Here is a 13,875-nt window from a genome sequence, read left to right as displayed (position 1 = left end):
ACCCCTCATGGGTGAAACCTTAAGGAACACATGATCACCAACCTGGAATTCCACACTCCTGCGTTTCAGATCTGAATAAATTTTCTGTCGACTCTGGGAGGCGAGCATACGCACTCTAATCTTCTCAATTGCCTCATTGGTCCTCTGAACCATTTCAGGACCCAAATATCTTCTCTCACCTGTCTCATCCCAATGAATAGGTGATCTACACTTTCTTCCATAAAGCATCTCATACGGAGCCACTCTGATGGTCGCCTGATAACTGTTGTTGTGCGAGAACTCGATCAAAGGGAGATACTTACTCCACGATCCCCCAAAATCAAGCACACAGGTTCGCAACATATCCTCCAATATCTTAATCGTCCTCTCAGACTGCCCATCCGTCTGAGGATGATAAGCGGTACTAAACCGTAACTGCGTGCCCATAGCCTTCTGCAGACTCTCCCAAAATTTGGAAGTAAAGGTGGGGTCTCTGTCGGATACTATCGACCTCAGAGCCCCATGAAGTCGTACAATCTCCTTCACATACAACTCAGCGTACTGCTCCACGGTATAAGTTTTCTTAACAGGCAAAAAGTGGGCGGACTTAGTATACCTATCCACAATCACCCACACCGAGTCATGCTGTCCTACAGTCCTCGGCAAACCAACCACAAAATCCATAGTGATATCTTCCCACTTCCATTCTGGGATCCCCAGAGGCTGCAGCAACCCTGCTGGCCTCTGATGCTCAGCCTTAACCTGCTGGCAAGTTAAGCACTTGGCCACATAATCCACCACATCCCTCTTCATGCCTGACCACCAATATAGAGCTCTCAAGTCCTGGTACATCTTCGTCGTACCCGGGTGCAAAGAATAGGGAGTGGTATGCAATTCATCTAAGATCTCTCGCCGGATATCAGAATCCATCGGAACGCAAATCCGACCCTTGTACTTTAGTAACCCCATTTCTGAAATGGAAAAGTCCTTAGTCGCTCCGAATAAGGCACTCTCCCTATGACCTCTCACCTGGGAATCTTTCCCCTGCGCTTCCTTGATCCTCTCAAGGAGTGTAGACTGAAGAGTGATGTTGGGAAACTGACCAACCACCAACTCTATACCTGCTCTGGTTATCTCCTCAGCTAACTTATCAGATATCTGCCTCGAACTAAACAACTGTCCTAGGCCTTTTCGACTCAATGCATCAGCCACTACATTAGCCTTCCCAGGATGGTATAGGATATCGCAATCATAATCCTTAACCCATCCAGCCACCGCCTCTGGCGCATGTTCAGGTCCTTCTGAGTAAAGAAATACTTTAGGCTCTTATGGTCGGTGTATATATCGCACTTCTCACCATAAAGATAATGCCTACAAATCTTAAGTGCAAACACCACCGCTGCCAACTCAGATCATGCGTAGGATATCTCTGCTCATATTCCTTTAACTATCTCGATGCATAGGCTATCACCTTACCAGCTTGCATCAACACGCACCCCAAACCCTGTCTGGATGCATCACAGTAAACCACAAACATTTCATTCTCTGTCGGCAAGCTTGACACTGGCGCAGTGATCAGTCGCCGCTTCAACTCCTTAAAACTGTTCTCACATCTGTCCGTCCAGATAAACCTTGTCTTCTTCTTTGTCAGTTCTATCAATGGCGTAGCTATTCTGGAGAACCCCTCAACAAACCGTCGATAATAACCTGCTAAACCTAGAAAGCTTCTCACTTCAGGAACATTGCTCGGTCTAGGCCAATCTCTGACCGCCTCAATCTTACTTGGGTCAACCAGAATCCCCTCCTTACTGACAATATGGCCCAGGAATGTAACTTGTGGCAACCAGAACTCACACTTACTGAACTTAGCATATAACTTATGCTCTCTCAACCGCTATAGAACCAACCGTAGAAGCTGCTCGTGCTCTGTCTCTGACTGAGAGTACACTAGGATGTCGTCGATGAATACAATCACAAACTTGTCCAGATAATCCTTGAAAACCCTATTCATCATATCCATGAAGGCTGCTGGGCATTGGTTAATCCAAAGGACATAACCAGGAATTCATAATGTCCATACCTCGTTCGAAAAGCAGTCTTTAGTATGTCCTCCTCTTTAATCCTTAACTGATGGTAACTTGATCGGAGATCTATCTTGGAAAACATTGTTCTTCCCTGTAGCTGATCAAATAAATCATCGATCCTAGGTAGTGGATACTTGTTCTTAATGGTTAACTTGTTTAGCTCTCGGTAATCAATACACATCCTAAAGGATCCATCCTTCTTCTTAACGAACAACACTGGAGCACCCCATGGCGAGAAACTCGGTCTGATGAACCCCAAATCAAGTAACTCCTGCAACTGAATCTTCAACTCCTTTAACTCTGCCGAAGCCATTCTATAAGGTGTCCTAGATACTGGCTCCACTCCTGGTACCAATTCTATAACAAAGTCAATCTCCAGCTGCGGCGGCAACCCTGGAAAATCTGCTGGAAACAAATCTGGAAACTCGCACACCAATCTAGTCTCACTCGGTCCAACCGACACCACCCTAGAGGTATCCACAACGCTCGCCAGGAATCCTATGCAACCTTCCTGCATCAGGTCTCTAGCCCTCAATGCTGAAATCATTGGTACTCGCAGTCCACTAACTATCCCCACAAACACAAAGAGTACCTCCCCTTCTAGTTCAAAGGTCACCATCCTAGGGCCGCGACCCTCCTCTCCAAACCCAGAATTCTTCACCTTTCTCCTGCATTTTCTTCAAACCAACTCATCCTATAATCAAGCTAACAGTTCCAGACAATCAACACCAATATTCTAGCCCAGTTTCAACATCAAAACCCATCAAAACCTGCTCCAAAACTCAACTAAGATACCCAAGAACAGATCAAATTCTACCCACATGCATAGCCTAGAAACACAACTGAAATTCAAGCATAATTCCCATAGTTAGAGCTTACCTTTTGTTGAGTTTAGTCTCTGGATTTGATCCTTAATCCTCAAGCTCCTAACTCCCAAGATTTCCCAGCTGAATTCCTCTAGCTTCTAGCTAACCTCTCCAAGTTCCTCCTTAAGCCTCCAAAGAAAAGAAAACCACTTCAAGAGAGAGAGAGAGGAGGTGAGTCGGTTTCTGAGAGTTCTATAAAATTCGAAAGTTTGTTTTATTCAACTTAAGTCTATGTGGTTACCTCAAGGCTCGGGGTATCCAAACGTCCCCGAGGGCAAAATTGGTAAATTTCCCAAATATTCCCTCCTAGACATTCTAACCTCAAATATATCTCCAAATATTTATTTTCATAACCCGATAACCCCATATAATAACTAATACCCAAATTATCCCTCGACTCGCGCCGAGTCGGATTCTCAACCCCGTTGTGACTTTCTGGCTAACCGCTCCCTAGGACTGTCTCGGATCATGCTGCGCAAACATATCACATATACAAAGCATTTATCACATTTATTGTAACGCCCTGGATAGCCAAGACCGTTACACTGTGTGATTATAAAGGTGCAAGACTCGCTAAACAAGTCATTTTAATCAAACGTGTCATTAATTGAGGTGTTCTAGGGTTAAAAGATATTTTGGCCGCAAAAGATACATTTTATAAGTTATAAATAGTTTACAGAAGGGATCCCCAAAATCAACAATGTTTAAAAGTTGGTTTACAAAATTCCACAGTTAAGGGTAAACATTAGCCATACTAAGGCAAAATACAAGGTTCTGGTCCTCTCATCCCTGTGATCTCCTCAACCGTGGCGGTTGAGCGGCCTGACATGTACATTCACCCTGCAGAGCTCTCCAATCAAGGTTGATCGATCTTGCCCTTGCCTTTACCTGCACCACGCAGCACCCGTGAGCCAAGGCCCAGCAAGAAAACAACATACACAGCATAAACAATATTATCAAACAGACTTTCCAATAAGCATGTTCATATATTCAATCCACAGCATATAAGCACACTTCAAGGTACAAGTAACCTCATCTATACTCAGATTATTCAACAATCTCATTAATCACATTCATAGCCAAATATAATAATCAATTAACACAAATACTAGGGTCGACACCTTAGGTCGCACCCCCTGTTTAACCCACTGACTCCGGCCCGCTTAAACCGAGCTCAGTGCATAATAAGCTGTCCTCGGATACCAGTGTCCGAGCCGTGCCAATTGCACAAGTTAACCGTGGCACGCTTAGGCCGTTGGTTTACAATTTACATGGCATAATACCATTCTTTCAACCATATATATCAGGGAGCCCTTACTCCTGTTCAAATATTCAACCGGGTGTAGTTTTCTTACCTTTAGCTTCTAGATGAATTAGCTACGAGTGATACTCCTTGAGCGCGATCCGATCCCCGAGCCCTAGCTTAGCACCTAGTCACAACCATGATGAAAGATACCATTAATAATCTTAAATGAGTTTCCAAACCAAGTTCTAGTCCCCGAAACATTGAACTTCACCAAATATGGTAAAAGATTCAATCCCGAGCACCCTAGGTTAAATTCCCAAGCCTAAAATATCAAAATCCCTTAAGCGCCCTAGCATAGGCCACCCATGCCACGGCATGGCCCCCAAATAGAACCATCTAAGACACAAAAATAGGTAAGGGCCGCAGCATTGCTTGGACCATGCCGCGACCCGCCCTCCTTCCTCAGCATGCAACAGCCTCGAAGGGCCGCGGCTCACCAAGAACCATGTCGCGGCCCAACCCTTCGAACCCAGAAAAATCTACCATTTTCAATCTCTTAACCTCACCTTAAGCCATCCCAAAGCCCCCAACTCAAAACCAATTAATAACAACATCATTAGAATGATTTAAACAACACAATCCAACCAAAAATCCAGCCTAACACTCACCAAAATCCCAATTCCAATTTCTGAGATTTCAAACCCACAGAACTCAAAACCAGCCATGAAAACTCTCAAATTCAACCATCAAACTTTAAATTAAACCTTACCTCAGCTGCAAAATCATTTCTCCAAGGATCCTCTGGCTTATCTTCAGAGTTTTAAGCCTCAACCCCACCTTGAATATCAAAACCATAACTATTAAAAACTCAGCCATTTCTCCTTAAATTTCTAACCTCAGAAACGAAAATTAATGCTTACCTTGGCTCTAATTCAACCCTTGATCAGTTCCTTGAGCTAATCCTCTGGTTCAACCCTTCAATTCCCACAAGTTTCAGTCAATTTCCCCCTTGAAAATCAGGGTTTTGCCTTTGCTAAGAGAGAGAAGGAGAGAAAGGCCGGTTTAAACTTGTGTCTACTGTTTTCTAACATATTCCTTAAGTCTATCCTTAAGTTATCAGACTAATCCCAAAGCTCGGGGTCCTGAAAACATCCCCGAGGGCAAAACGGTAAAATCCCCCAATAATCCCGCCTAGACATCCTAACCTCAAATATATCTCAAATTATTTATTTCCATCACCCGATAGTCTAAATCATTACCTGATACCAAAAACACTCCTTGACTTATCCAAAGTCAATTATAACGCCCCATTGTGACTTTTCCCGCTATCTAGCCCTAGGATCGCCTCGAGTCGCCGGCTGTAGAATTATCCACATAATAATGTGGTTCTCGCATATATCTCATACATATATATCACATCATCATATAATATCATCAATTATCATAAGCACACTATTAATCATATATTTACGCATTTAAGTCAATAACATTCATTCTAATCCCAATTATGCCCTCCCGACACACTAATCAAGGCCCTTAAGCCTTATTAGCAAATTTGGGTCATTACATTTATACCCATAATATCCAGACGGGGCCCACATGCACATTTAACTCAACTAAACATGCATCATTATCATATATACACATTAATTCATATATCAACATATTAAATCATTTATTGCCCTCCAGGCACACTAATCAAGGCCCTAAGCCCTATTAGCAAATTCGGGTCGTTACAGTATTCCCCCTCATTTCCCTCTTCCTCATAGTAGTCCTCTTCATATTCCGCTCCACCTTCATAGTTCTGCGACTCGTCGGGCGAGGACATCTGATGGGGAGTGTCCTCAGGTGGACTCCGAGGAAGAGGCTGGCTGGGCAGTGGTTCACCATTACCCGGCTCTTGGTTAGTAGGATCGAAAGTGGTATGTCTTGTGTTCACCATTGTTGCAGATGTTCGAGATCAACTCTAGCTTTCTCAGGCTCTCAATGAAAGCACCAAAATGTTTACCGAGTTTTTCGGAAACTAGAATAATAAAAGATTAGAGAGCTTAGAAGAAAGGATTTAGATGTTGCAAGCAAGATTTTTAAGTGGTTGGGGCGTTAATGAGCCTTAGTCCACGATACAATTGTATTAGAGCTTAGAGAATCTATAACAATGGAGTTTTCTACCAGTTTCAGCAGAGTAACTGCTTACAAGCCAGCCTTTTCTCCAATGCCCCACTACCTATATTTATAGGTTTACGGGTGCACTGGGCTTGGGCCGGGTTGACCCGGGCCCAATAAGGGTGTAAATAATGCTGACTTCTCTAATGGAAGCCCAATACAAAGGATTAAAACATAGAAGATACACTAATCTCAGCCCACTGGGCCAGCCCAAACCACATTTGCCATCCGACAAATTGGAGCTTTGGTCTGGGCATCTCGGGTTACGAGGTAGATTTAGGGGACAAGATCAGTCAAAGTAGTGGCGGCGCAGGTCTGAACCAACGGCGTACAATCCCGAGGTATCCTTTTCTGCAGGTGAAGCGTGGGGGTAGCGTGGGGACAACCCCCACGCTTCATGGGACAAAGTCAGGGTCACAGACGCTTTACCTTGCCAACCTCGGACAACTGACCCGGGTTCGTTTACCCACGTCCCCCTCCGTTTGTCAAGGTCCCGTATCGTTTACCAGGGGCCTGAATCATTTACCAGAAGCCCGGACCATTTACCAGGAGACAGAATGTTTACTAGTTGCTCGACTTATTCCACCAGGATCCCGGACCATTTACCAGGCTCCGGGATCATCCACTATGATCCCGACCGTCATTTGGAAGCCACGTTCATACCATCTCCTATATGACCGTCCCGGACGACACTCCCCGGATGCCCTTTGGGCCTCATCTAGACTTGGGCTGCCAACGTCTATTTTACTCTTTGCCAAACGGGCCTTGGTCTGGGCCAAACTCAATCGGGCGGCCCGCGGGCTTGAAGCGTGGACCCGGGCGCCCGGAAGGAAACAGGGATAAAAATAAATATATTTATATATGTGTGTGAAGATTAAGATGTTAGAAGTAAGCCATAACCGTATTTTCACTCTCTGTATAGTTTTCATGTGTTTTGTTTGGTTAGGTATGTTTTCATTCTAGGCGTGTTTCCAATATGGTTTCGAAACATTTGTGACTTTTCCGACAAAGTTAGGCATAAGAGTTGAGGTATGTATATCAAAACATATTTATTTTATTTTTGAATGGTATGTTGAATCTGATTATTTGATTTTATTTTAATATTCAAATATAATCGTGATATTGTTTTGACATATTTTTGTTATGTGATACTGTAGGGAAAAAATTACGTTGATTTGGAAATTTGATGAAAATTTTGATGATGAAGATTGCAGTATGACTTTTATTTGTGAACTTTTGTTTTGTTTATGTTGATGTTGAAGAACTTTATGGACTATTGTCATTATATTTTAAGAAAATTATGTTATAGGTTATTGTGTTTGTTGTTTGAACGAGTTTTATTAGTTTTCTTTTATTCTTTTCATACTTAAATTTTGGTTTATTTTTTTCAAAAATATGGTGGGTACCTAATTAGTATCCTTCTTTTGTCGGATAATCCCTGCCCCTATTTAGATGACTATGGTGTAAGAGAAGGTATGGGGTGAGGGGGCAATCTCTGCCCCAATTATATCCCGACCTTTTACGTTTCCATATTTGATATATATATATATATATATATATATTCTAATTAGACTCCAACATTTCGACAAAAAAAATCATATTAACAATTTGTCATCAATAATATTAATGATTTTACCTTATTTTAATAATAAAGAAAGCTCAAATAACGTAATGTGTTGCACTAGTTAAATTATATATATATATACACATTAATGTAATGTAGTTATCTTACTGACATTGTTAATTTATTTTAATATTAATTGTTGATTGTCTTTTTCGTTATCAACCATAAGAAGAGAGATTAAAGAAATAAGCGCATAAAACACTAGAATTTTTACATGGTTCAAGTTGTAAAAGGACCCTAATCCACGAGTCTCTGGTATTAAGATGATTGGAAAATTGTGAGGGTAAGCTTCAATGGTGTATTCTCAGACAACATTTAGATTGCTCTGAGTACAATGTCTTTTCTCTCTAAAAAACCCAACCCTTTACAATGAGACTTCCAGCCCTACTTATAGAAGCTGAGGTTATTAATATTAATCATAAGTAATTAATACATATTCTTCTCATTATTGGGGGATTAATACCAATTCAATGCATTAGACTGCATTGAATAAAGACCACGCCCAAGCGAGATCCGCGGGGCCTACTATAGAAAAGCACCTACTTTATAGGGAACATGCCCCAGGTACTGTCAGGGCGTGTTGTAAGTGTGTCCATGTCAGACGGCATAGTGGGTGTGCGAATTGTCGAGTCGTACACTCGACAACATTATTGACAGATCGCCTATAAAGATTGTCAAACGATCCTCTGGCTTTGAAAACCCGCATTTGCTGACACGTTGTGCCTTATCTTAGGTCTGAGAACCAGAACCTCGGACCTGGGAAACGACTATGGGATGAGAGCCTTCGCCTTAATTGCCCAAGCTGGAGAAACTCTAGCTCCGAGGACGAACCTTGGGAAGTAATCTACTAAGGCACCCACAACCCACCTTCAAAGGAAAAGTCTCTCCTAGGAGGACCCTTGCTCCGACTAAAGGCCCTGAGCAGTAACATGCCCCTATGATGCCTATGAATGCCCGAGCCAGTCACTGGGGGTTGCCACGTGTTGGAGGTGAAAATACGGACAACATTTGCCCCCGAGTCTCTACTCACCCTCGGGCAGTGGAGACTTAACTTAAAGGTGATTTGAAAAAATGAAGGGAAAAAAAAATGTTTGGGCTTTCCTCTGACGTCAATCTGAAAAGAAAAACCCATGTGTCAACGCCGCATTATTGGGCCCATCAGCCATGTATTTAATTAGGGTTCAACTCCGAGATCCCAAACGCCATTCTGCACCTGAGGCATCTTTTCCCAAAGAAAAAACAATGATTGTGATCCGCGCCTTTTGAATCCTGACCGTTGGATCACTCCCATGATCTCACCAGGGCAAGCCATTCGAAGGTCGTGGGGAAGTTGCTTCCCTCCTAAGTTTTACTGGGTATAAAAGCTCAGGAAAACCAACTTTAGCCTCATAGGATAACCATACTAAGATCAAAAACCCTCTCAGAACACTCTCTTCTTTCTCACCTGCCCCTCACCTTCGATCCCTTTTTTCTGGGAGTTCTGGACGACTGGCGTGAATCGTCGTATTTCTAGGCAGACGACAAGCGATATTTCAAGGTTAAGAATCGCCTCAGCAGCTGATAAGTACCGAATTTGTCTATTTTTAATTCATTATCCTTCTATTATTATGCACTTGATTATTTATTTATATATTTTAAATTAGTTTATTTTGTGTTTTTAGGATTTTCAAGATATTTGGGTGAAAATGAATGAATTTGGGATGTTTTACAAGCAATGGTTAAGCTCGGAATTACAACTTTTTGAATCGTCCAATTCCGAGTTATATCGAGGAAGTTATGCTTAAAATACTTTCAGTCGCTACAGCAGAAGAAAACCGAAAAACGAGAAAACTTACTACGGTCGCGGCCAGCCTTATTCCAGGCCGCAGCCTGGAGGACAGAACGAAGTGGCCACGACCAGCAACGTCCCAGGCCGCGGTCGGAGCCCGATTTTCTGGAAAATACATTTTTCTAATGGCTGCGGCCACTAAGAATCACTGGCCACGGCCGTGCGACAATTTTTTTTTAAAATTCAAATTTTTAATGTAATTTTTTAGGGGCTATAAAAGTGATTAGGTTTAACTTTTATTATAACTTTGGATTGCGATTTTTAGAGGCTAGAGCAACAGAGGAGGAGAAAAAACATCATCATCTATATTCTTCAATCTAGTTTTTCTTTCTTCTCAAAACTCTTTTATTTTCATTGAATATTTATGTTTATGAATATGAATATGAATATGATTATGGAGTAGTTTTCTTTATAGTTGAGGGTTATTTCAAAACCCTAGATATGAGATCTTTAATGCATTACTGAATTTTATTCCTTTTATTCTTTATATTAAATTGCTTCTATTTTTCTATTTTAATGTCATGGACCTTGTAAAATCTTGTTTAGATGGTCACTAATTAGGGTTTTGCATTGTTCTACTATCATCTTAGGATTTCTATTCACCTAATAGTTTAGGATTCTAAGTAGAGTGATAAATTGCAATTAGAGTATTGTGAGAAGTATTTTGATTGTGATGAAAAATATAACCTAGGTTAAATGAATTGCATGCTTAATGAATTTGTTGCCTAGATTAACCTGTTTCCACAAAGTGTAATGCTTTTACTAGGTTAAAAAGATCGCATGCTTAATGAGTTTATTGCTGGGTAAAAAAGGTTAATTAAGAGCGATTAACTTTAATTAACTATATTAGGGAAACTGGGATAATTGACTGCTTAAGTGTTATCTGCGGGGTTAATAGTTTAATTGAGAATAAAGAATATTATTCATCATTGTTGATAGATTAATTGTTGAAGGTGGAGAGTAATTCTTGACTATTTCTTTAATATCGTTATATTCTTAGTTATTTAATCGTTGATATTTATTTCATTTTATGTTTTTAGCTATTAAAACTAAAACCCCTTTTTAATTTCCGTCTAGTATTATTTTGAATAATAATTTGATCATAGTCCTCGTGGGTTCAACCCTTATTTACTGCTGTTGACGCCGTTTTTCGTCAACTTAAATAGTAGAGCAATTAAACAAATAGAAAATAGAGCAAATGAATTTAAAGAGGACGAAAAGAAGATTTTTACGTGGTTCAACAGTTAATTCTGCCAGTCCACGAGTCTATGTTATTAAGGCTTAGAGTTTTCTGGAAATTCTTCAAAGATGAATTCTCCAAAACTATTTTCTCAAGAAATCAAGAATCCATCCCCTACAAGTAGTGATTCCTTCTCTATTTATAGAGAAGGTTACAAAGTTCATTCCCACATGTTTCAGGAAGATATTTTGTATATCAATTGAAATAATGATATTAAATGCATTATCTCCTATATACATGGAAATGTCCCATGGAACGAATAACAGATTAAATGATATCCCTTAAATTAAGGGATTAAAAAATAATAAACACATTCACACGTAATGGGCTATTTCAGATAAATCATCAAATCTTCGAGATCGGCCATTAGCATTGACTCTGTCAAGACCATGAGTCATTCATGAGCTTGCCACCCAACTTCGTGCTATGCTCGGGACATGTAGATGCCAACGAAGCTACTACATCTGAGCTTGTACTTCCTGAGTTCAAGCTATCTCGCCTGAAGGCAATTGGTAAAAAATATATTTAAGTGTCATGCCGTGCGAGCTTAGAACATATTCGAGGCTACACACCCTCGAGCTTTTTAAGGTCGGTAATTACAGCAGAGCAGTTTGACTGAAGGATCAACTGACGACCATGCATTCTTCGAGCTTACAACTGACGAGCCCAGCTTTTGGGATTATGACTCTTAATTAACAAATTTCATTTTGTAAAGATTATGACTTAGCTTTAAATTTTCACTAGGGATTTCAAAAATCACAATTTACCCTTTGATATCGATTTTTATAAAAATTAACTCGACACGAGTCCGTAAATTTCTAGAAAAAGGGCAGCACAACGACTACAAATCGGACATCCCCAACTTTTTAAAACCTGCAAATAAGGCATATAACAGTCCCAGAGCAGTCCAATAAAATCACAGTAGGCTAACTAACTCATAACATACTATCAACATACATGATTGCATTTAATTTCCTAAATCGGAATTAATTTCTAAAACCCAAAACAATTGAAATCGGGGTTAGAAATTATACCAACACGTTCGGGACTCGACATGAGTTGAGCGTTCTTTTGTGGAACTCGAAAAGAGGCTTTAAAGCCCCTGAGGTAGTTGCCGACCATAACTCACGGTGGAGCTCCGGCAACGGCAGCAGCGCCACCACTCAACGGTAATGGTTTGGGAAACTAACTAATAGGTTTTGAAGCCCAAGCCATGGGAAATATCATGGTGGTGGTGGTTTAGCTTGGAATGGCTTGGATCTAAGCTTGAAAGTTCTGAAATCTCCATGGATTCCAGCGAACGTCAACTTCAAACTCTGATGACCATTGAGTCTGATCCTTTGGTGGGTTTTGAAGCCTATGATGTAAGGAACATGATGGTGGTGGTCGCTTGGCCAACAGAGGCTCGAGGTGGTCGGATCGAAGCTAAAACCAAAATTGACATTGGAACTTCAAGCAAGTGTTTGGGAGGCTTAATCGGCGAGTGAGGTCTGATGGCCCACGTGACCGATCGTTCGGTGGACTCTGATCTTTTGGTCAGCTCGTGTACCAATCGGAGGTTGACAAGGTGGTCGTCGGAGCTCGAAAAGACGACTGGCGTGAGAGAAAAAAAGAGAAACGGGGGAGAGAGAGGGAATCCTAAAACAGAGAGAAAGAGAGCTATTATGTTAAACATTAGGGTTTTTCTTTTTATTTAAAATCTGATTTTAATATATAACTTATTTATTTAATTATTATCTATTTTATCAATTAATTCTTTTATTAATTTAACTCTTAATTGCTAAAATAAACACTTTTAATCCCAAAATATAATTAGATGACATTTTACACCAATTTATCACAATTACTTAATAAAATTCTATTTTTATTGAAATGAAAAAAAATTACATTATTTCCATAAATACCATAATAATTGAGTAATCAAAATTTATTTTATTTTAAATCTCATAATTTAAAATGTAAATCTTCAAACATTGATGATACACATTTATCAATTTAAAGATTTCTTATTATTTATTTCCCAATAAATAATAATAATTCAAATTAAAAAACAAAACTCTTTAAATTCAAACTATTTTTCATTTCTAAATTTAACATCATTTATTAATCATTCCAAAGAATAAAATATAATTTGGGACATAAAAATCCGTTTATTATCCCAATATATAATTAAATCAATATTGATTTAATTTTCATAATTTTCCAATTAAATCCCTTTTTAATTAAGTATTATTTTTCCCTTAAAATTCTGAGGGTAGAATTTGCGGGATATTACAATCGCTCTTAATATTGTTTTTTGAGTTTCGTGTCACTTTTAAGTGACTTTCATGTAAGTATCGCTAGGCTAAAATAATGAGAACGAGAAGAGACATCCTCAAGACTATCGTAACTTCTCCACATCTATATACTTCAAATACTACTATCCCATTTGATAATTGAAAAGTGACAACATCTATAACAACGCCCCAAGGGGTTGCGACTGGACCTAAGGTATTGTTGTATACAAATAAGAGCCATAAAAGGTGAAAGGATAAACCCAATGGCTTATCTTCAACTAATATGAGCCATCACAACTGATAGAGGATGCTCGCTAGGCATCCTTGCCAATATAAGGGTTAGTCATCACATCAAGTGACCAGGTACCCTCAGCCACCTAGTCACTTTGGGGGGGCGGGGGGGGAGTCATATAAGGTAATAAGCATACGCACGGAATAGCACTTGAGAATATAATAGACAAAATTTTAAATTTTTGGCTAAGTCATGAGAAACCAGCTATGTGGTCGAGACCCCCATGGGCAAGGCCCCCATGGCCTTCTTGATAGTGAAGCCCTCATGTATAGGGCTC

The 13,875-nt window shown here is 40.1% G+C and overlaps 1 long non-coding RNA gene across 1 annotated transcript; it reads right to left on the bottom strand.

Annotated features, from left to right (window-relative positions):
- Nucleotides 1-11,011: 11,011 nt before the first annotated feature.
- LOC133818738 (uncharacterized) lies at nt 11,012-12,698 on the bottom strand. Its single transcript, XR_009886085.1, has 2 exons — nt 12,065-12,698; nt 11,012-11,903 (listed from the first exon to the last, which is right to left on the bottom strand). It is a non-coding gene; the product is annotated as an uncharacterized LOC133818738 (long non-coding RNA).
- Nucleotides 12,699-13,875: the final 1,177 nt, after the last annotated feature.

Source organism: Humulus lupulus, chromosome 2, assembly GCF_963169125.1.
Source record: "Humulus lupulus chromosome 2, drHumLupu1.1, whole genome shotgun sequence".
Classification (NCBI taxonomy): domain Eukaryota; kingdom Viridiplantae; phylum Streptophyta; class Magnoliopsida; order Rosales; family Cannabaceae; genus Humulus; species Humulus lupulus.
The sequence above is the reverse complement of the archived record's forward strand: the minus strand, read 5'-3'. Positions and strand labels throughout refer to the sequence as shown.